At 35.4% G+C, this 22,474-nt stretch overlaps 1 protein-coding gene across 1 annotated transcript in view; it reads right to left on the bottom strand.

Moving 5' to 3' along the window:
* TAFA1 (TAFA chemokine like family member 1) overlaps positions 1-13,468 on the bottom strand; it is an 856,565-nt gene extending 843,097 nt beyond the window's left edge. Inside the window, exon 1 of the mRNA XM_054695452.1 lies at positions 13,439-13,468. The gene's annotated coding sequence lies outside the window, so the exon portion shown is untranslated. The remainder of the gene's footprint in view (positions 1-13,438) is intronic.
* Between the last annotated feature and the right edge of the window lie 9,006 nt (positions 13,469-22,474).

Here is a 22,474-nt window from a genome sequence, read left to right as displayed (position 1 = left end):
CAACGTTTTTAATAATGTTTGCAACCACTGGATGCCCCGAATTTAATTTAGTAGGTCAAAACAAACATTTATTTTTAGAATAGCTAGATGGAAGTAGACTAGAGTATTTTCCCTACAGTTAAGTAAATTGTTGCTGTTAGTATTGTTTTTTTAAATTTTGCTTTATTTGCATATATTATATGTGTATTAGGCTGTGATGTAAAATGGATTTTGGGGTGCTTTAATTCAAGGCCCACAAAGAATGGAATTAACTGTAATGGGAGACAGTGTCTCTCCAGGGCAGAGTTTACAAACTGGTGAATCACAGGATACACGGATTCAGGGGGGTTTTATATTTTGCTGTTTTATTTTGTTTCATGGTTCACAAAAAGAGATTTTGAAAAATATGTGAGTTGATAGCTAACAGTTAAAATTTAGGAAGTTTTCTACTTTCAAAATACAGATTTTTTAGATTCTCTTCAAATACCAAAGCACCTGGAAATAATGAGCCTCATTTCCATAAGCCAGAATAGTCAAGGTAAACTTTTTTCTCAAAAAGGGAAAATCTGATAGGTAAGTCAAGTAAATTTATTTCATTATTATTTTCTATCCCTGGACAATGTTACTTGACAATGATTTGGACCTACCTTATGATCCTGCCTCAATAAATATTTCTGGCCCCATCACTCACCCACCTTATATTTTTGCCAAACTAACATTCAAGAATAATTCTTACCATCTTCTGAATATGTGACCCTTCTGTCCACCCCAGCCTCTCTGCTGGTTAAATAAAACCTTTCCCAAAGCTCAGTTTAATTAGGTCAGTGTTCCAAAAAGCTTTTCTGAATCTTTCTCTAAATTTCCTAGTAGCTCCTCTCCCCAAATTGTAGTAGGATATGGTACCTGTCTACTGGCCTTGCAGTAATCAGAATCTATTATAAGTAAGAAAACAATCGACAGAACCACTGAGAGAACATTATGCAAATAATTTTTAAATAGACATCTCTGTATAAAAGAGATCTGAAAAGATATTAATTCGTTTACTAAAGATATTTACTGAATGACTGCTATGAGCCAAGGACTATTCTAAGAACTGCATATATATGACTAAACAAATCAAAGTCTCTATGCATATGGAATTAACATTCTTGTGGGGGAGGGAGTAGAAAGAAAAACTATATTTGAGATAATACATGAAAAAGGAAAACTAAAGCAAGAAAATTGAATAAACAATAATAGGGCCAGTGTCGGGGACAGGGCTACATTTTATAAGGTGGCCAGGAAATACCTCTCTAACTACCAATTGTTTCTCCAAGATCTAAAGTGAGTAAGCCATATCTGGGAAAAAAGGATTTAACACAGAGAGGAAAGGAAGTATAAAGTTCCTGAGGTATAAGAATATTTAGTTGACTGCTTAGCATAAGTAAAAGGATAGGATGTAGGAGGTAAGTGGAAGAATTAGTGGGAAACTACATTATGTAACACCCTACAGCGATTTTGATTTTTATTCTGAGCAGATGGAAAAGACTGACAGGTTTTGTAAAAATAATCAAGAATTTTGTGAGGAAATTCAAATGACCAACAGGTAGATGATAAAAAACGTTCAACATCACTTGTAATCAGGGAAATGCAAATCAAAACCACAATGAGCTACCACCTTACACCAGTGAGAATAGCACATATTTAAAAAAAAAAAAAAAAAACTAGCAACAACAAATGTTGGCGAGGATGTGGTGAAAAAAGAACTCTCCTAAATTACTGGTGGGAGTGCAAACTGGTCCAACCACTATGGAAAGCTCCCTGGAGGTCACTCAGTTTACTAAAAATGGAGTTACCATACACCCAGCAATTCCACTCCTAGGGATCTACCCAAAGGACACAAAAATATTAATTAAAAAAAAGGATACCTGCATCCCTATGTTTATTGTAGCACTAAGATTGGGAAACAACCCAAACGCCCAAAAATAGATGACTGATTAAGAAGATGTGGTATATATACATAATGGAATACTATTCAGCAATCAAAAAAGATAAACTAATATAATTTGAAGCAAAATGGATGGAAGTAGAAGGGATTATGCTTAGTGAAATAAGTCAGAAGGAAAAAGAAAAATATCGGATGATTTCACTTATAGGAGGAATATAGGGGAACCAAATAAGGAATCAGGGGAAAAATAATAACAAGAAAGAACAAAACAAAACAAAGCAAAAATAAACAGGTAACTATAAAAGAGACATTTTGCAGGGGAGAGGGAGAGAGAGGAACCAAAATAAGGGTGGGAAGAACACAAGGGACTGTGGTGACAGTGCACGAGTGAATTGGTGGTGGGAATAATTCTATGGGGACTACACCTGAGAAAAGAAAGCAAACATTGTACAAAAATTAACAATGATATAAAATATATATAAATTTTTTTTAAAAGAGTTTTGTAATGAGCATGTTAAGCTGGAGATGCCTATCAGAGCTCCAGATGGGAGGCAAACAGTTACATAGTACATGACAGATACAAGATCTAGAACTCAAGAGTGAAATCTTGGCTGGAATTTACAGACTTGAAATGATATATAAACAGTATTTAAGTCCCTTTTCTAGGTAGGTGAGATACCTTGAAAACGAATATAGAAGACAAAGAGGTCTGACAACTGAACTATGTGGCAATGAATCTTTTAGGGTCCTGGAAGACTAAAAGGTCTCTCTTAGGAGAGACTACTGAGAAAGGAAATAGAATAGAGTTGTATGAAGGAAACCTAGTGAACGCTCAGAGAGGAGGATGAGGATAAGATAAATTCTGCAGAGAGGTTGAGTAAAAGGAGTACTAAGAATTAACCATTGGATTTTAAGACATGAACATCACTGGTGACCTGATTAAAAGCAGTCTTGGGAGAATGATAGGGACAAAAGTCAGAATAAATAAAGAGCTCAGGAGAACATGAGAAGGCAGGGTTGGCAACTTATAAAACTTTAAAAGTCTTTTAAATAATTAAGAACTGTATCAGACAAATTGAGATACATTCTAGAAATCAACTATCCCTTTCTTCACAAAAATATTAATTATCAAGAGAGATAAGGAGGAAATATTCCAGGTTAAAAGAGACTTTCAAAGAGATACAATACTAGATTCTACACATGATTCTTGATTGAAACCTTAATGAGGGAAATTAGGAATTTTTCATAAGTAATTGCCATAAGTAATATCATTGAAAAAATTTGATGAAAATTTGCACTTTATGAGAGTATCCATAGTAAACTCCCCAAATTTGATCACTTAATTTTCATTATTTAATGGCATTTCCTTTCTCTTAGGAAACACTCCATGTGAAGCACTTAGGGGTAAAAGAGTACAATGAATCTAACTTTTACAGTAATGATTCAAGAAAAACAATATGTACATATGTGTATATGTGTGTACATATATATAAACAATAGATACAAATATTTGTATACGTATAGAATAAATTCTTGCAGTATATGTGTGTATGTATATTAATCTGTGTGAGGGATATATGAGGGTTCTCTGCATTATTCTTACAACCTTTCTGTAAATTTGAAATTATTTTACAATAAAATCACTTTTTGAAAAGTTACAGTGGTTATTTCTGAGTAGTGAAATAAATTTTTTTTTCCATCTCTTTTTATCTGTATTTTTTTCCATTTCAATAACATATAGGGATCAATTATGTGAAAGCATAAGTATTTTTAATGATGAGAAATACATCAATTAACTTTATTAAGTACTCAAAGAGGAAGTGTTTCAATGATCTAGGTAGCTAACTTCATAAATATTTATCAATTTTTTCTAAATTATATGACAAGATTTATAACATCTTTATTGATGAGATATATCCACACATGGTACCTTGTGGGCCAATGTTCATTACTCAAGGAAAAGGAAATTAATAAATTGGGATATTTAAGTATTTTAATATAAATTATAATATTAAGTACCAAATAAACTGACAATTTTGAATTTTGCTTAGCTCAAATGCCAAATTTTTCTTTAGGGCTTAAATAATTGCCTCTATGTTTTAATTGTTGGCTTGATCATCCACAGAGGAGAAATCTCATAAAGCCACTCACTACACCATTTATTCTCCATGAGAAATTCCTATAGGCAATTTGTGCAAGAAGGACAGGATTAGGATAATAGCAAAAATATGGTTAGTCAAATTCTAACCCTGGAGAAAACGTGATCTAACACCCCGTGGCTAGCAGAATAAATTTGCCATTTTCTCAGTAATAGATTTATTGTAAAAACTAAATAGCCTCTTGTTGATTAACTGGAAGGAATGGGTGGAGAGTTTATATCAGAAACAACTTGACTTTGCAAAATCTAGCAAGGTTAGCATCAACTTTCATTTTAGAATGTACAGTATAAAAGCAGTACTGTTGGGAGGCAGTGTAGAATTTTTTTAAATGTCAATCTATCTAATAAGAAGGATAACTTTGTTGACCACAATCCTTAGAGTATTTTATTGACTAACAGCCAAATAAGAAAGAAAAATGTGGGGGTGGGGAGGAGTAATCAGGTGAAGAAGGTTGGATTTGCTACCAAGATTTATAATTCTACTAAGTCACCTAAATTGAAAATAAAAACTAACATAACTAGAAAGGTATCTTTTTAGAATTACTATAAATAATATTTTGAAGGAGTTAAGCATATATTCACTAGTATAAGTATCTCAACTTCAGTCTGGGGCAACTGATACTATTGACTAAAACTAAGTATGAACAAATATGAATATATACTTTATTTTATGGCCAAGTTTGCAGAACAGTAAGAATTTTCCAGAGACCTGAAATTAAGGGAAAACTGGAGTACAGCATGGAAAGCAGAAGTCAACAATTGAGACCAAATAACTTTAGGCTTCACATTTCATGACCTCACAAGGAAAAAAAACAAGAGAAAAACCTTTCAGAATGGGAAGTCTAGAGGAGATTCTACACATATAGCCAAACAAAAATAAATACACACCCTCAATAAGAAAGCTAAGAAATAAACTAAATCTCTTAGGAGTAGAAAATAAACTATCTTAACCTTGTTTTTAGATATAATCCAGGAGGAAATATCTAAAAATTAAAGATAAGAAAAGCACACAAACACAAAAAATTAAATTTTCGTATGATAAAAAGTAAAAATACATGATTTTTTTTAAAAGAGCATTTACAATAGCACAAACAGCCAAACCAAAAGTTCAGGACTTTAACAACATCAGAAACCTGTGGAACACTATTGAAACATATTAAATAAGAACAAATAAATGTAAAGATGTGTGTCATGGTTCATAGGTAGGAAACTTTCATACCATAAAGATATCACTTCTTCACATATTGATCTATCTATTCAACCCCAATAGGTTTTATTATGAAACTTGACAAGATTGTGAATTTTAAATAACAAAGCAAAGACCAAAATAACAAAGGCAGTTCATTACAGACAGTTCAATGTGAAAATATTTGCCTTACCCCAGGTATCAGGAGTTATAAAAATCTAATATTTAAGATGTAATGGTATTGGTCCAAGATTAGGTGAATAGATGGCTATAACAGTATCAAGAACAAAGAAAAATATCCACACATATGGAAATATGATTGACAGACTAGTGGTGTATATAGAATTTTCTAATGGTGCTCAAACAAGTAGTTTGCCCCTACTCCAATCAAAGGAATTCCACATGAATTAAAGACTTAAATGTGACCAGCAAAGGCATAACAATTTTAGAAGGCAAAATGAAAAAAAAAAATCACAATTCCATGAAGTAGATCATGAAGTGGGAAACATGAGAGTTAGAAATCATATAGAAAGAATTCAATTATGTTAAAATTAAGAGCAAATATCCATTTGAAACACCATGTGGTAGAGACAATCAGTACTCCCAAATATCAGTGTGCTTCTCTACATATTTTACTCACCCTTACATTAAAGGACCTCATGATTAGATGCAGTTTGGACAATAATGACATAAGCCACATGCTCATGTCATTAAATAACGTATTTAGTCCTCTAGCTCTCCAGTCTCTACCACAACAGCTTTGAAGGGCATATTTTTTTCTAAGGCATAGCTTCAAGATGGAGGACAACTTTATTAACATCAGAATTTGTCACTCCACTTACACTCAAGATTTGTTACCCTAGATTAATCTATCCTATACTGACTAGTAGAAAAGATATCTTCAAAGTATCTATTGAGAAAAGATTTGTCTCCGATATATGTTTTTAACTTTCCCAAAGGAAAAATTGGACAAAAGATTTCAGTTGTCTATTTCATAATGGTGAAAGGTATCTCTTCTCTCCAGTGAGAACAGATAAAAGTATTTTTTTTCATAAATGAGAAAATAGTACTTCATCATTTTCACTTCCATCACTATGGCAAAATTTTTTAAAGTCTGACACTACCCAGTGTTAACATAAATGTGGAACAAGAATTCCTATCCACTGCTAATGGAAGTATAAATCAATATAACTACTTTGTGAAACATCTTAGCATTGCTTAATAAAGGTTAAGAAGCTCATACTGTTCAACCCAGCAATTATGCCATCAGGTTTATACTTTCAGTTAGTGCTGCCCAATAGAACTTTGATGATAATGGAAATACTCTACAATCTGGTATCCAACATGATAGTCATTTGCTAAATGTGATCAATGAGCATTGGAAATATGGTTACTATGAAAAAGTACACGCATATTTTATTTTACCACAATTCATTCAATTTTTTATTGAAATATCTAAAATGCTACTTGATAATGATTTGGAAAGCACATTGTTGGTGGGGAACTGGGATTTCTGGAAGGAAAAGTTAGTTGTACCTTTTTCTATTATTTCCACTAAATACAACTAAAATTCTGGCGGTGGGAGAGTTAAGAAGATAAAATATGTATGACCTGAACAGTGGAGAGAAGGCAAACTGGCTGTAATCAAGGGATGTGAAAAATAACATGGTGGTAAGTTCCCTAGATTTTCTTCTTGCCTCATATATACCATACTTGGAACTGCAGAACCCAGCAATTCAGACAATGCTAGTAGAAGCAGACAAAAATTAAATTTTTCCCAAATCTCAGCTCTCTCTACAACCCAAAAGACCAGGAACAGTGACACTCTAACAAGAGAGACAACTTTCACACGATATCCTCATTATTCCAGTCAAATACCACAGAAATAATCTGATCTCAACCCCATCCACACTATCAAAGGTCAAATGGAGAACCTAGACTAGTAGACACCTATGAGGTGTCGAGGATGGACTTGCAGATTGCAACCTAGGGCATCTGAACATTTGCCCCCAGTTGGTGGTAATAAGGCTATCTCTGTCTCCCTACTGTGCTGGACTCAGAAGAAGTCTAGCAGAGAAACAATATGCTCACCAGCACTGAGCATAAATAAACTCATCCTACTGGATGTTAGTGAACACTACAAGGGTAGCCAAAACTTCCATGAAGAATACGGACCGGCCCCCACCCCCCGCCCCGACCACGGGTGTCCACCAAAAGTGAATGTGAAACCCTCACGACTACATCAGCCTGGTTGTAACAAGATACTACCTAATTCTTCACTTGCTGCAGTAGTGTCAAACAGAATGTTTAAACAAGATTCAAACTCTCAAAAAATAACAACAGACTGCCCAAGTTTCTAACAACAACAACAAAAAAATCATTCACCATACCAAAAACCAGGAAGATCAAAAACTGAGTTAAAAAGATAACTAATATATGTCAACAGCAAAATGACAAACAAAGTTACATGACAAACATTTTAAAGCAATCATAATAAAAAATGTTTCAGCAAGCAATTACAATCATGTTTGAGGGAACTTAAAAAAAAAAAAAACAGGCTTCTTCAAGAAAGAAAGTCTCATCAAAGAAATCAAAGATATATATATAAAAAGAAAGCTTTTGGCCTCCCCTGGTGGTGCAGCAATTGAGCGCTGGTCTGTGAAGCTGCCTACAGCCTCTGCAGCACAGGTTCGATCCCCAGCCGCCAGCAAGGATCCCACATGGTGCGACAGACCTCTCTTGCCACGCCCGCTCAGCCGCTCAGCAGTGTATTTTGTCAGTCTGCCTGATCTGTTCCCTGCTCTGACTCTGGTGAATTCTCTCACCCTCCCGTGCTTCTGACTGTACCCAGTGCTTGTATAAATAAATAAATAAATAAATAAATAAATAAATAAATAAATAAATAATGAAAATCATTTCAATGGTAGTAGAGAAAATTTAGTAGAGAAAATCATTTCAATAGTAGTAGATTTTACCCTTGTAAACCACTGAAGCCAAAAAGAAGGAGCACAATATTTTTATAGTATTCCATTGTATGGATATACCACATCTTTTTAAAATTTATTTATTTATATATATTTTACAACACTGTTCATTTGTAAACAATGTTTGCTTTTTATTTATAGGTAAAACACTACAAGACATATATCTCAGTAATATCTTTAAAGACTCATCAACCAAAGGAAAGAAAGTGAAGGAAAAGAGCACAGTATATTTAATGTGATGAAAGGCAAGGACCGCCAACCTTTAGTTATCTATCAGCGAAATTATCTTTGAGAAATGGAGAAGTCAAGGTATTATCAGGTCAAGGAAAACAAAAAATGCTCAAGTAGAAAAGAAACCAAAAATGAAGAAAATGTTTAACATCAGGAGGGAAGAACAAAAACATGGGGACTTTCATCTCTCAATGAGTTTCCTAAATTACTGCTATATTTGACTCTTGTGGCAAAAATTATAGCATGACCTACTGTGATTCTAAAAATATGCAGAGATGTAGTCCCAGCTGTTTATCTTTGCCTTCACTATCACTGCTTTGGGCGATGTGTCTGTAAAGATGTCTTTGAGGTGCATGTTATGTAGTGTTTCACCTATATTTTCTTCTATGTATTTTATGCTTTTAGGTCTTATATCTAGTTCTTAATCCATTTTGAGTTGGTTTTTGTGCATGAGGTGTGAGTCAGTAGTCAAGCTTCATTCTTTTGCATGTAGCGACCCAGTTGTCCCAGTACCATTTATTGAACAAACTTTCTTTGCTCCATTACATATTCTTTGCACCTTTGTCAAATATTAGTAGACCATAAATCTGTGTGTTTATTTCTGGATTTTCTATCCGGTTCCATTGGTCCGTGTGTCTGTTCTTGTTCCAGTACCATGCAGTTTTGATGATTATGGCTTTGTAGTATAGTTTGAAGTCTGGGAGTGTGATGCCTCCATTCCCTTCTGTTTTTTTTTTTTTTTTTTTTTTTTTCCAGGAGAGCTTTGGCTATTCAGGGTTTTTGGTGCTTTCATATGAATTTCATCAATAATTGTTCTATTTCTTTAAAGAATGTCACTGAAATTTTGATTGGAATAGCATTGAATCTGTAAATTGCTTTTGGTAGGATGGCCATTTTAATAATGTTAATTCTTCCAATCCATGAGCAAGGGATGTCTTTCCATTTCTTTGTGTCTTCTATTTCTTTTAACAGTGTTTTATAGTTTTCTTTGTATAGGTCCTTTACCTCTTTTGTTAGGTTTATTCCCAAGTATGCAAAAGAGACAATAACCAAAACAAAGAGAAACCACACCAACTGGGAGAAAATTTTTGCACACAACACTAACAATAAAGGACTGATCACAAAAAACTACAAAGAGCTGATGAGACTCAACAAAAACAAAAAAAAAAAAAAATCCAGTAAAACAATGGGCAGAAGAACTAAAAAGAAACTTCTCCAAAGAGGAAATGCAAATGGCCAACAGACATATGAAAAAAATGTTTAACATCACTTGCAATCAGGGAAACGCAAATCAAAACTACAATGAGATACCATCTTATACCAGTGAGAATGGTACATATTAATAAAAACTAGCAACAACAAATGTTGGCGAGGATGTGGAGAAAAAGGAACTCTCCTGCACTGTTGGTGGGAGTGCAAACTGGTCCAACCACTATGGAGAGCTGTGTGGAGATTTCTTGACCTACTAAACATAGAGCTTCCATATGATCCAACAATTCCACTCCTAGGTATTTACCCAAAGGACACAGAAACAGTAATTCCAAAGGGCACCTGCATCCCTATGTTTAGAGCAGCACTGTTTACAATAGCTAAACTATGGAAACAACCCAAATGCCCCAGAACAGATGACTGGATCAAGAAGATGTGGTACATATACACAATGGAATATTACTCAGCAATCAAAAAAGATAAACACATGCAGTTTGCAGCAACATGGATGGAGCTAGAAAGGATCATGCTCAGTGAAATAAGTCAGAAAGAAAAAGAAAAATACTGGATGGTCTCACTCATAGCAGGAATTTAGAAAACCTAAATAAGGTACCAGGAAAAAGACTAAGTAATACAAAGTAAAAGTAAAAATCAACAAGCTACTATAAACCAGAGACACACCATGATAGGGAGGAGGGAAGGGGAGAGGAAGGACTAGGGTCAAAATAAGGGGGGTTGCAATTGTATGGGGAATATAACCAAAATGATAATGCATACATTGTGCAAAAATGAAAAATGATGTAAGAATTATATAAAATAAAATATTAATTGAAACTAAAAAAAATAAAATAAAAATAAAAAATTAGGAGGGAAAGAAAAAATTAAAAAAATAAAAATATGTAGAGAAAATATTTTACAATTACATTATAAATTGAGGAGTTTTGAAGAGCATAAAAGCAGGTAAGGTCATCATTCGAACATCATTCAAACAATTAAGTGATTACACCAGTAGGAATAGATGTATCCTAAAAATATGAATCAAATGAAAATAGGAGTGCAGAGAAAAGTACCACAAAAAGAGACTGACAAAAAGGTTGATCCAGCAAGCAGACATCACAATGTCAAAAGTGTATACCATCAGACAGTAGAGCTGTAAGAGATGATGTAACAAAAGGAAAATAATTATAGTTGAATACTTCAACACTCCTTCCAATGATACAAATGTTAGGCTTGTTTCTGTAGTGCCCCAAAGATTTGTTCATTTATAATCTTTAGTATGTTTTCTATATTTTGTTCAGACTGGATAACTTATTATTTTGTCTTTAACTTTACTCATTCTTTTCCCTGCCTACTGCATTCTCATGTTGAGTCTACTCGTTATACCACTCATTTTGTTTGTGGAATTTTAATTATATATATAGAGAGAGAGAGAGACTTATAGATACCTACATATCTTTGATTTCTTCAATGAGACTTTATTTCTATCTTGAAGAAGTCTTTTGCTTTTTTGGTCCACATAGACAAAATTTAGCAATTATGTAGAGAAGCTCAACAATACTATCAACTAACAGTATTCAATTAACATTTATTGAACACTCCATTCAACAACACCAGAAAATGCATTTTGTATGTGTCAACAGAACATTTTCTATGATGGACCATATCCTGAATCATAAAGAATTTTCAAAAAACTGAAATCATGCTGAGTATTATACACCAAAATAGAATCAAACCAGAAAGATAATGGGAAAATCTCCTAAGGCTTGGAAACTAAACAACATACATAATGGGAAAATCTCCAAAGCCTTGGAAACTAAACAACATACTTCCAAATAATCTATGTCAAAGAGAGTTTGAAGGCAAGTGAAAACACACATAGCTGAATTAAAATAAAATACAACATATCATAATTTGCTGGACACAACCAATGCAGAGCTCATAGAGAAATTTATAGCACAAAATGCTTACAAAGAAGAGCAGAGTAAAAGTCTCAAATCAGAATCTAAGCTCTCAACTCAAAAATCGAGAAATAGAACATCAGGATAAACCCTGAACAAGCAGAAGACAAGATATAATAATGAAAAGAGTAGAAACAAATGAAATTTAATACAGAAAAGCAATTGAGGAAGTCAATGAAATGAAGAGCTTTTAATAAAAAAATAGTCAAACTGACAGACCTCAAGGAAGACTGATAAGAAAACAAAGAATATATAATTCCCAATGTCAATAATGAAATAATGATTCCTCTAAAATTCTGCAGACATCAAAAAAATAATAAGGACATACTAGGAACAGCTCTCTACTTGCACAGTTTGAAAACAGTGAAATGTTCCATTTTCTTGAAAAATACAAACTATCACAAACACTCACTTAAAAACAATTTCAATTGCCATATAATTACCAATGAAATTGAATTTATAGCCTAAAAACTCTCCCTAAATATTAAAGGCTAGTCCCATACAGTTTCACTGGAGAGTTGAACCAAATGTTTAAAGACAAATCAGTGCCAATTCTACACAATCTCTTTGAAAGGAGTGGGAGAAATATTTTCCAATTCATTTTATGAAACTAATATGAGCTCTTTACAAAGCCAGACAAAGACAGTATACTTTGCATAAAACAAAGTTCACACAAACCTACAGACCATTATTTCCCATTACTGTAAGTCCAGGAAACTTAACAAAATACTAATGAGAGAATTCAGCAGTATGCTAAAAGCATTACACAAAATGACCAAGTGGGATTTATTCCAAAATGCAAATCTAATTCATATTCCAAAATCAACCAATGCAATCCAGCGTACTAAAAAAAAGGAAAATGAGAGCCTCCTGTAGTGGCGCAGGCAGTTGAGCGCGGTGCTATGAGGCTGTCCAAAGCCTCCACAGCACTGGCTGGCCAGTGAGGGTCCCACATGGTGCTGCAGACCTCTCCTGCCTCATCCGCTGCTCCCCTCAGCATAGGTTTTCATCAGTCTGCCTGTTCTGCTCCCCGCTCTGTTGCTGGTGAATCCTCTCACCCTTCCGTGCATCTGGCCTGTGCCCCGGTTCTTGTGTGAATAAATGGGTTAATCTTTAATAAACAAACAAATAAATAAATAAATAAAATTAAAAAGCAAAATAAGAATTATCCCACAATTATATCAATCACTGCATAAAAACTGACCAAATTAGAACCCATTTATGATCAAAAACTCAAAAAATAGAAGGGAAATTGCTCAGCCAGGTTAAAGAATCTCAAAACACCTGTAGCTCACATCTTGGCAATGAAAAAAGACTGATTGCCTTCCCCCTAAGACTGGGACAAGACAAAAATATTCACCCTCACCTTTCTTAATGTTACAGGGCACCCCAAAGGAAAACAGGATGGCATGGGTGTGAGTCCTCACATAACACTTTAAAAAAAAAAAAAAAAGGGCCTCCTGGTGGCGCAAGGGGTTAAGACACAACCTATGAAGCTGTCCGCAGCCAATGCAGCACAAGTTCAATCCCTAGCAAGGGAGCTACCCACATGGTGCAGCAGACCTCTCCTGTTTCACCCACTGCTCCCCTCAGCAGTGTGTTTCAGTCTGCCTATTCTGTTCCTCACTCTGTCTCTGGTGAATCCTCTCACCCCCCCATACCTCTGGCCTGTACCCCAGCTCTTGTATGCATAAATAAATAAATCTTTGGGAAAAAAAGAATACCACAAATAATATTAAATATATATATATATATATATATATATATATATATATATATATATATATATATATATATATCTCCTACCAGTAATGCTGTCAGAGCTGGGACCAGGAGTGCATGCTGAAAGCAGGCAGACCAAGAGCTCACAAAACCACCTTGCATTAGATTTCTTACCAAACATGGCTGCTTAACTCCACCTTTAGTTCCCAGCAAGCCCCCCTTCAAGAGTCAAGCATCCTGGTAGACTCATGGCATTATGGGAGTTGTAGTCTTCTGCTCCTGGGATGGCTTTGGCCTGGAGGTGGGGGTGGAGTACATAAAACATCATGGGGGAGTGGCACAGTGGTTAGCCTCAGTCCTATCAAGCTATTGCCAGATACTATAGTATGAGTTTGATCCCAGCCAGGGAGTTGACCCACATGGCGCAGCAGACCTCTGTCTCGCCTGCTGCACCACTCAGCAGTGTATTTCAGTAGATCTACATGCTCTGCTCCCCACTCTGTCTCTGGTGAACCTCTCACCACCCACTCCCCCACATCCCTGGCCTAGATATCAGTTCTTATATGCATAAATAAAAAAAGTATTAAAAATCATCAGATGAAGTTGTTCAGGACATACTGTTGTGCCGACATTCATTGTTAGGTGCAGTGCTAGAAATTCTAGCTAGTATATTTAGTTAAGAAAAGGAAATAAAAAGCATAGGGAACCTGAATGGAAGAAATAAAACTAACCATATTACAGATGATATGATTCTTATATAGAAAATCCCAAGAGATCTACCAAAAAAAAAAAAAAAAAAAGCACATGCAAATAGTGAGTTCAAGAAGAATGGAAAATACAAATAAATGTACAAAAACCAACTTAATTTCTATATAATATCAATAAACACATGAACTCCAAAATTTAAAAGATAATATAACTTAGAATTGCTCAAACAAAAAGGCGAAAAGTTGAATTTATTAAGTTAGATCTACTAACGCGTACATATGCTGGAAACTACTCAGTGCTGATGAAAGACTTGAAAGATCTAAATAAATGGACCTACACCACACTCCTGCATTGGAAAATTTAACTTAATAATATCAATTCTCCTCGAAACAGGTTCAAGATTATTCTGAAATTTATACGTTAATGTGAAGAAACTAGAATGACTAAAATAATTTTGAAAAAGAATAAAGTATGAGGAGTTATCTAATTTCAAAGCTTACATTCATCAAGGATGTGAGAATTTGAGGAGGGAAAGACATAGATAAATAAACTGAGTAGGAAACAAAGCATAGACCAACACAGATATGCCCAATTGATTTTCAATGAAAATACAAAAATAATTCCATGGGAAAAGAATGACCTTTTCAACATATGATGCTGAAAACAATTGCATATGCACTGGCCAAAAAAATAAACCTACACTATGTCTCAAACCTTATACAAAAATAATTCAAAGTGAATTACAGACAAATACAAAACATTAAAACACTTAGGGGGAAAATCTTTGGGTTCTTAGATTAAGCAAACTTGATACTAAAAGTTTAATTCATAAAGTGAAAAATTGGACTTCATCAAAATTAGTCTTTTCCTCAACAAAAGACCCTAAGAAGAATGTTAAAAAGACAAGCTAAGAATTGGGAGAAAATATTTGCAGATCACATATCCAACAAAGACTAAAGAACTCAAAAACTCAACATTACAAAGGCAAACAATCCAAATAGAAAATGGACAAGAGACATGAAAAAGATTTTCACTAAAGATATGCACAGGGTAGGACTTCCCTGATGGTGCAGGGGGTTGGGCACAGCACTCTGTCCGTGGCCTTTGTGGTACGAGTTTGATCCCCAGCCTACCAGGGGCAACCCACATGGCTTGGCAGATCTCTCTTGCCTGCTGCTCTCCTCATCAGTGTGTTAAGGTACATCTGCTTGTTCTGCTCCCTGCTCTCTCTGGTGAATCTTCTTACCCTCCGCGACTCTGGCCTGTACCCCACCTCTAAAAAAAATAAGTAAAATAAAATAAAATAATTAAATATATATATATATATATATATATATACACACACACACACAGGGTAAAAAAACACAAGATGATGTTCTATGTCATTAACCATTAGGGAAACACAAATCAAAACCATAATGAGACTTGCTATACAGCTATGAGAAAGAGCAAAATAAAACACTAATGAAAACAAAAATACATGGCAGAGATACGGAGAAATTCAATTACTCAAACACTGCTAGCGTAAAGGCAAAGTAACTGAACTACTCTGGAAAACCTTTAGCAGTTTCTTCAGACAACTAAAGATACAGTAATCATATGAGCCAGCAATTGTCCTCCTGAGCATTTAGCATTTATCATAGAGAACTGAAGATAGGTACACACCAAAATTTAGACCCAAATGTTTATAACAGCTTTATACATCATGGCCTAAAACTGGAAACACCTGAGGTTTCTCATTGGTTAAATGGCTAAATAAACTATGGTACGTCTATACCATGCTGAATGTCTCAGAATTAAAAGGAATGAATGATTGTTAGATGCAACAACTGGATGTAAATTATACGAAATGAAAAAAGCCTGTCCTCAAAGGTTATATAGGTTTCCCCAATATCTACAAGTAGAGAATTCTTATGAAAACTTGCATAAATCAAAACAGCAATTACCGTAAATTTATATGGAAATTTTTAGCAATCCCGAGTCCAGAAAACAAAATTCCAAATCTTATCAAATAACGCATGAAACTTAAAATAACACCAAAACAAAGCAAAAGCAGCAATGTTATGTCACATACACAACCTGTATAAAGTAGTTCCTAGGGAAGGAATTTGGCAAACCTACTCAAGCTGCTCAAGTTGCTACTGCCTATAGAACAGATGCCACAAAAACAACACTGAAGATTAGTTTCACTTTTCTCTGTCATAAAAGCAGAAATCCTCTTTGGGCTTCTGTTGGTTAGCAAAATGGGTAAGTACAAATGCAGGTCTTTCCTTAAAGTGAAATGGCATAATGAGAACTTTTGAAATCCAGAGATGCTAGTAAACTTTATTATTCCATTTACATAACATTCTTGAAAAGAGAAAGTTATAGAAACAAAATAGATTAGAGATTGTCTATGGTTAAAATAGATTAGAGAGGTGGGGCTTGAGGAAGTGAATGTGGCTAATCTTGGACTGATGAAGGCCTATGTATTGTTAACCAAAGATAACAACTAACAAGATACCTCTATCACTTATCCCAACCATGGGGTACAATATGCAAGAGTCAGGGTACAGTGGTCTGGTCCTCTGAAGAGTTTTTGTCCAGGGAAAAATGCTATCTCCATGAAAGATCAGCATTTGGAAGCGACTACCTCCAGACAAATCAGTTACTTCACAGAACTTCAATTCCAACATTTGTGACTTTGCTACAACTCCCAGTTCCCGATGATAAGGCTTTAAATAGATAGCAATTCCACTCCTATGTATTTACCCAAAGGACACAGAAACATTAATTCCAAAGGGCACCTGCACCCCTATTTTTACAGCAGAACTATTTACAATAGCTAAGCTATGGAAACAACCCAAATGCCCAAAAACAGATGACTGGATCAAGAAGATGTGGTACATATACACAATGGAATATTACTCAGCAATCAAAAAAGATAAACTCATGCAATTTGCAGCAACATGGATGGAGCTGGAAGGGATCATGCTCAGTGAAATAAGCCAGAAAGAGAAAGAAAAATACCAGATGGTCTCACTCATAGCAGGAATTTAGAAAACCTAAATAAGGGACCAGATAGGGAAAATTTTAACAATACTCTTTGTTTTTCTCACTGCATTAACAACATCAGATAGATATATTAACTGAATTCCTACCCATGTTTTCTTTGTAGAAATCCTTGAAATGTTTCATTTAACTTCTTTGCACACTGTATATAATTTTCATTGAGAAAGAATTTGGGGGTTTCCCAGATCTATCTGGAGGCTGTTCCTGGGCTCAAGTTCACAGTCTTGATTCTTTAATAAACTTGCTTGCTTTTGCTTGTTCAATTTATTTAAGCTGACATTATCTTTACTAGATCAAAGTTAATATCCTGGCCATGATATATTATGAGAGTTTTATAGTATATTACCATTGGGGAAAACAGAATAAAGGTTATGTGGCACCTCATTTATTATTTCTCTTAACTTCATGTAAGTCTACAATTATCTCAAGCAAAAAATCTAATTTTAAATAAATGGTAAAAAACTTAAATCCATCAATGGTAAAACGCAGAAATAAATTATGACGTATCATTTACTTACTGACACGCAAGTAAAAGTATAAGATATTACATTCTGGGCCTCCCTAGTGGTGCAAGAGGTTAAGCACAGCACTACGAAGCAATCCGAAGCCTCTGCAACAAGAGTTCAATCCCCAGGCGGCCAGGGAGCAACCCACGTGATGCAGCAGACCTCTCCTGTCTCGCCCACTGCTCCCCTCGGCAGTGTATTTCATTCAGTCTGCCTGTTCTGCTCCCCATTCTATTTCTGGTGAATCCTCTCACCCCCTGCATCTCTGGCCTGTACCCCCAGCTCTTTATGCATAAATGAATAAATCTTTAAAAAAAAGTATATTTAAAAAAAAAGATATTACATTCGATAGAGAACATTACCTCTGAAAGGGGGAAAAATAGATGATTTCAGGGATGGTCACTTAAGGGGGTTTCAAAGCTAAGGTAGTGTATTTCCCCATAAACTGAGTAATGGATACACACATATTCATTCCATTTCTATTCTTTTTGCCTTACACATATTTCATAAATATAGCATTCTTTTGAAAATACCTAAAAGTTCTTTTGAAAGTTAAAAATCTGTTTTTAAAGAATAGTGCACCAATGAACTACAAATTAAAATGAAAAACCCACACTCTTCAGTAGTATGTTCCGAATAATCTCAATAGAAAATAAATTGTGCATTTTGCAATTTTTTTAAAGAGTAGAAGTTACATGAAAGCTCTAAAGTTCAACAAGTGTATGCTTTCAATTCTGAAGTTTCTGGCTAAGATTCCAACCCTTTGTGTTTCTTCTGTCTTTTCCATTTGCTCCTATCTGTGCCGAGTTGCAGATGGGGAAACACAAACTAAATACTCTTTTGTATGCATGTTGTTGAATTTTGAAGTGTAAGGAAAGGCAGGGAAAACTGTGAAGAACCCAAAATGTACCAAATCGTAACATTCTTGCTGACTGCATGAGAAAGGACTTAAAGCAAGGAGAGAAATGCTAGTTATTATAATAAAGTAAAAATCAAAATCAACAAGCAACTATAAACCAGAGACACACTACTTGGGGAGTGGAGGGAGTAGGATCAAAGCAAGGGTAGTGGGAATTGTATGGGGACTATAACCAAGATGAAAATGCAACAAGCAACTATAAACCAGAGACACACTACAGAGGGGTGGGGAGGAGGGAGTAGGATCAAAGCAAGGATAGTGGGAATTGTTTGGGGACAATAACCAAGATGAAAATGCATACATTGTGCAAAAATGAAAAATGATGTAAAAAATGTATAAAATTAAAAAAAATTCTAAGACAAAAAAAAATATGGTCAAGAAAACAAATGAGGATTTCAGAAGTAATATACTTGGCTATGCCTGTGTTGAAGCTTTTATGTCATCTTTTCTAAGTATTTTAAGGAGGACCGAAACTCAACATTTTCTGTCAGCTCAGAAAATGAAAAGCCATTTCCCCCAGCAAGAACAGCACCCTGAAAAGTAGTTTTGCTTCCCCAAAATGTAAAATGCTATCTGAGAGCACAAAGCTAGCTTGCCCTTGGTGTAATTTACAGTGCTTCTACCCATTGGCAGAAATAGCAACACATTTTCTGCAGATCAAATTTGCAATTTCTCTCAGAAAATATCTTGTATATGCATATTCATAAAATGAAAATAACTTGATTTTCTGGCACTCTGAGTCTGGAAGCAGAGGGATTTGGAGGAGAGATATTTCTAGGGGTTCAAGAAAAAGAACAGGGCCACAGAAAGCAAGAAAGTGAACTGAAAACACAAGAAAGCAGGAACTTACAGATGTTATTAATGTAGATTTGCATGGGATAAAATATAGCTTTTCTACTCAATATACTGTAACGTAAAGTGGAAAACCTCAGTTCCCTGACCCAGATGGTAGAGACTCTCACGTCTGCCAGTGCAGAGTTGAAGGTGTATCTGGATGCAAGCTGGCTGGGACTGCAGCCAGGGAGACAGAAATGAAGCTGGGAATGAGAGGGAGGCATTCTGTTCTTTTCAATAGAGGTGCCCTTCAGAACAAGGTTCTGTCTACAGAGGTGGCAGCAGCTTGTAGAAAAGCATGGCCCGTCATCTAGATAGTCTTTGTCTGCCGCTCCTGACACCCATTACCTTTTATTTTTTTTTTTATATATATGGAAAGGGAAGACTTCACTTTGTGTACTTCCCAGCAACATCCTTGCTGGGCTATGAGGCAGTAGTAGCTGTGTTCTTCCAAGGCCACAGCTGCTGTTGGGCAACAGTAACTACTCCCTGCTGCTACTAATCATGGGGTGCATCACCATCTCTTTTGACTCCTCTTAACACTGTCCATACCTATGTCATGAGCCCTCCATAAAACTCATCTCACCCCATTTGGATGTAATATCTGTTTCCTGCCTGGACCCCAACTTAGGCAGTAAATTTGTTCTGGCTAGTACCTGGATTCCAGAAAGGCAGTTTGAAGAAGAAAAAAGATAGTAGTAGTGATGATGGCAGAGAAACCTCCAGACAACATGCTGTTTGTGGGCCTTGGCTGTCCTCTAAGAAAGCAGCATTACTACTGAAGCCATCTGGCTTAGGGTATGGTGTTGCAGAAATTAAGAAAACAACATTGGATGTCACTGGGAACTTGGAGATGGGAGGCAGTATGAAGTTATGGAAAGAGCACAGACTTGAGGGTCACACAGAACTAGGACAGTTACTTAGTAGTTTTGTAGCTCAGAGGAAGTTACTTAAATCTCTGAGTCTCTGCTTTTCATTTGTTCTAAAAATGAACACAGATTTTGTATGATTTTGCAGATTTTGTATGATGGGTAATTATTAAGGTAACAAATACAATGGATCTAGGGCAGATTCCAGAGTATTATAGGTTCTGGGTCCATGTTAGTTTCTTTCTTCCTTTTCTGCTTCTGCATAGTAGGGCCAGTGGTAAAAGACCAAGACCCAGAAAGGTAGATGATAATGGTGGTGGATTATTGCTTGCTAATGACTGACTGTGCAACCTGGTGAAGGGGCCAACTGCATGGGCTTTAGATCTGGATTCAAGATTTAGATCTTCCACAAAGTCAGTGACTTTTTATGTAAGATACTTCTCTTTCAACCCCAGAAGCTATCTTTAAAGTGAGGCATTTGGACCATATAAGCTCTTCCCTAAGTATTGGCCACAATTTAGAATTGGGAGAGACACTGAGGAAAGGAGGGAGCATGCATTCCCTCAACTTCTAAAAGGAAAAGATAAAAAAGAAAAGAAATAACAACCGTGCATTAAATTACTTATAGCAGAAGTAATGTGTTAGAAGGTCATAAGCTGAACATATATACAGATATATTTCTTAACTTCATGGTCATGTTTTTAAATTATACATTACTTGACAACCCTTAAAAGTCAGGAAACATGTAAAATTTCAAATTACCAACTTCTCTGAAAGTCTAACACATATTTCCTCCCCTACCACACAGCTTCTTCCTGGGTATGCATAACCTTTGGCACCCTGAGAGAAAGCCTACCCCTTCAGGTTTTCGCCACAGCCTTCACCTGGACCACTTCATTCATATAGACAACATGTCAGGTTTCTGGAAAAATACGGGTACCTGGTACTTAAAAAAGGAAGAAAGCCAAGTTACAATATTAAAAGCTTCACAATAGCTTAGTTTCTCTGCTTTTATTAAAATAAGAAAATAAAAACAAGAAGGAAAAGCTGATAGCACATTGGTATAATACAACTGATAATTGCCTCAAGTGACAATTCAATAACACTTTTGCCAGCAAGAATTTGCCTGTGCCACCTCTTACAGTGATGGTCACATTTGTCAGCGTAACGGCTACATTATTTTGAAAACTATTAAATGTGGAGGTGGGAAAAGGAGGGATCAAAGATGTAATGTGTATGAACTCTGTTTCCAGGTAACCAGTGATTGATGAGTTTTGATCAGTTAAATACAGGTGGAATGATATAATTAGGATATCATTTTGTAATACCTTATGAAATAATGACTTTGATAAGGATCAAAGGTCACTAGTTACATTTTAAAAAGCCAAACTAGGTTATGATAGGCTCCTGATGGATGTGCACAGACCCACTTAAAATATTCTTACCAAAAAAATGATCAAAACTGAATCTAAACAAATCTATAATTCTAAGAATCCCACCACCATTCAAAGAAACAAGGGACATAGAAACAGGTTAAAAATGAAACCATGGGCCTTTAGTGATACAATAAAAGGGGGACGTGATGAAATGTTCAATAGCTCTATGATTAGGTCTCAGTGTTTCAGTGAGTTTGTGCCTTTGGATTGTGAAGTTTACAAGTGTGTCTCAGGGATTTTCCCTCACTTAGGAGGAGAAGTTTGGTGAATTGGGTATCCTCCCACCCCCTTATGGAAGGCGAGAGCTGGCTAATGTTTGGAATTTCTCTTTTCTCAGATGAATTAGATTCTGATAAAACCTCAGCAGGTTAGGCTCTGATTAAACAGTTTCTCTAAGGGCAGATCATGCTAAAAAGAACAGAATGCTCTGGTGTATTAAAAATAATTTCTTTTCCTTTCCTCTTGTCATAAACAAGATAGTCACTGTGATGACCTGGTAGAACTTCTGGAGATAAAACTCACAAAAACATGGGGGTTCTTCCTACTATGGTCCCCTCTGGAAATTTCAATCTCAATAAGGCTTCATCAAGTTAGAGTGGCAACATCTAACTTCTAAACCAGAAATTGAGTGTCTACATGCTGCATATTAAGAACTACCATATGATCCAGTAATCCCACTTCTGGGTATTTCCCCAAAGAATATGAAAATACTAATTCAAAAAGATAAATAAGCTCCACAGCCAAGATATGGAAACAAGTGCCTGACAATGGATGAGTGAATATAGAAACTGTGGCAC

The sequence above is a fragment of the Talpa occidentalis genome, unplaced genomic scaffold, assembly GCF_014898055.3.
Source record: "Talpa occidentalis isolate TD23 unplaced genomic scaffold, MPIMG_talOcc4v2.1 talOcc4.10, whole genome shotgun sequence".
Taxonomy (NCBI): domain Eukaryota; kingdom Metazoa; phylum Chordata; class Mammalia; order Eulipotyphla; family Talpidae; genus Talpa; species Talpa occidentalis.
This window is presented reverse-complemented; position numbering and strand designations above follow the sequence as displayed.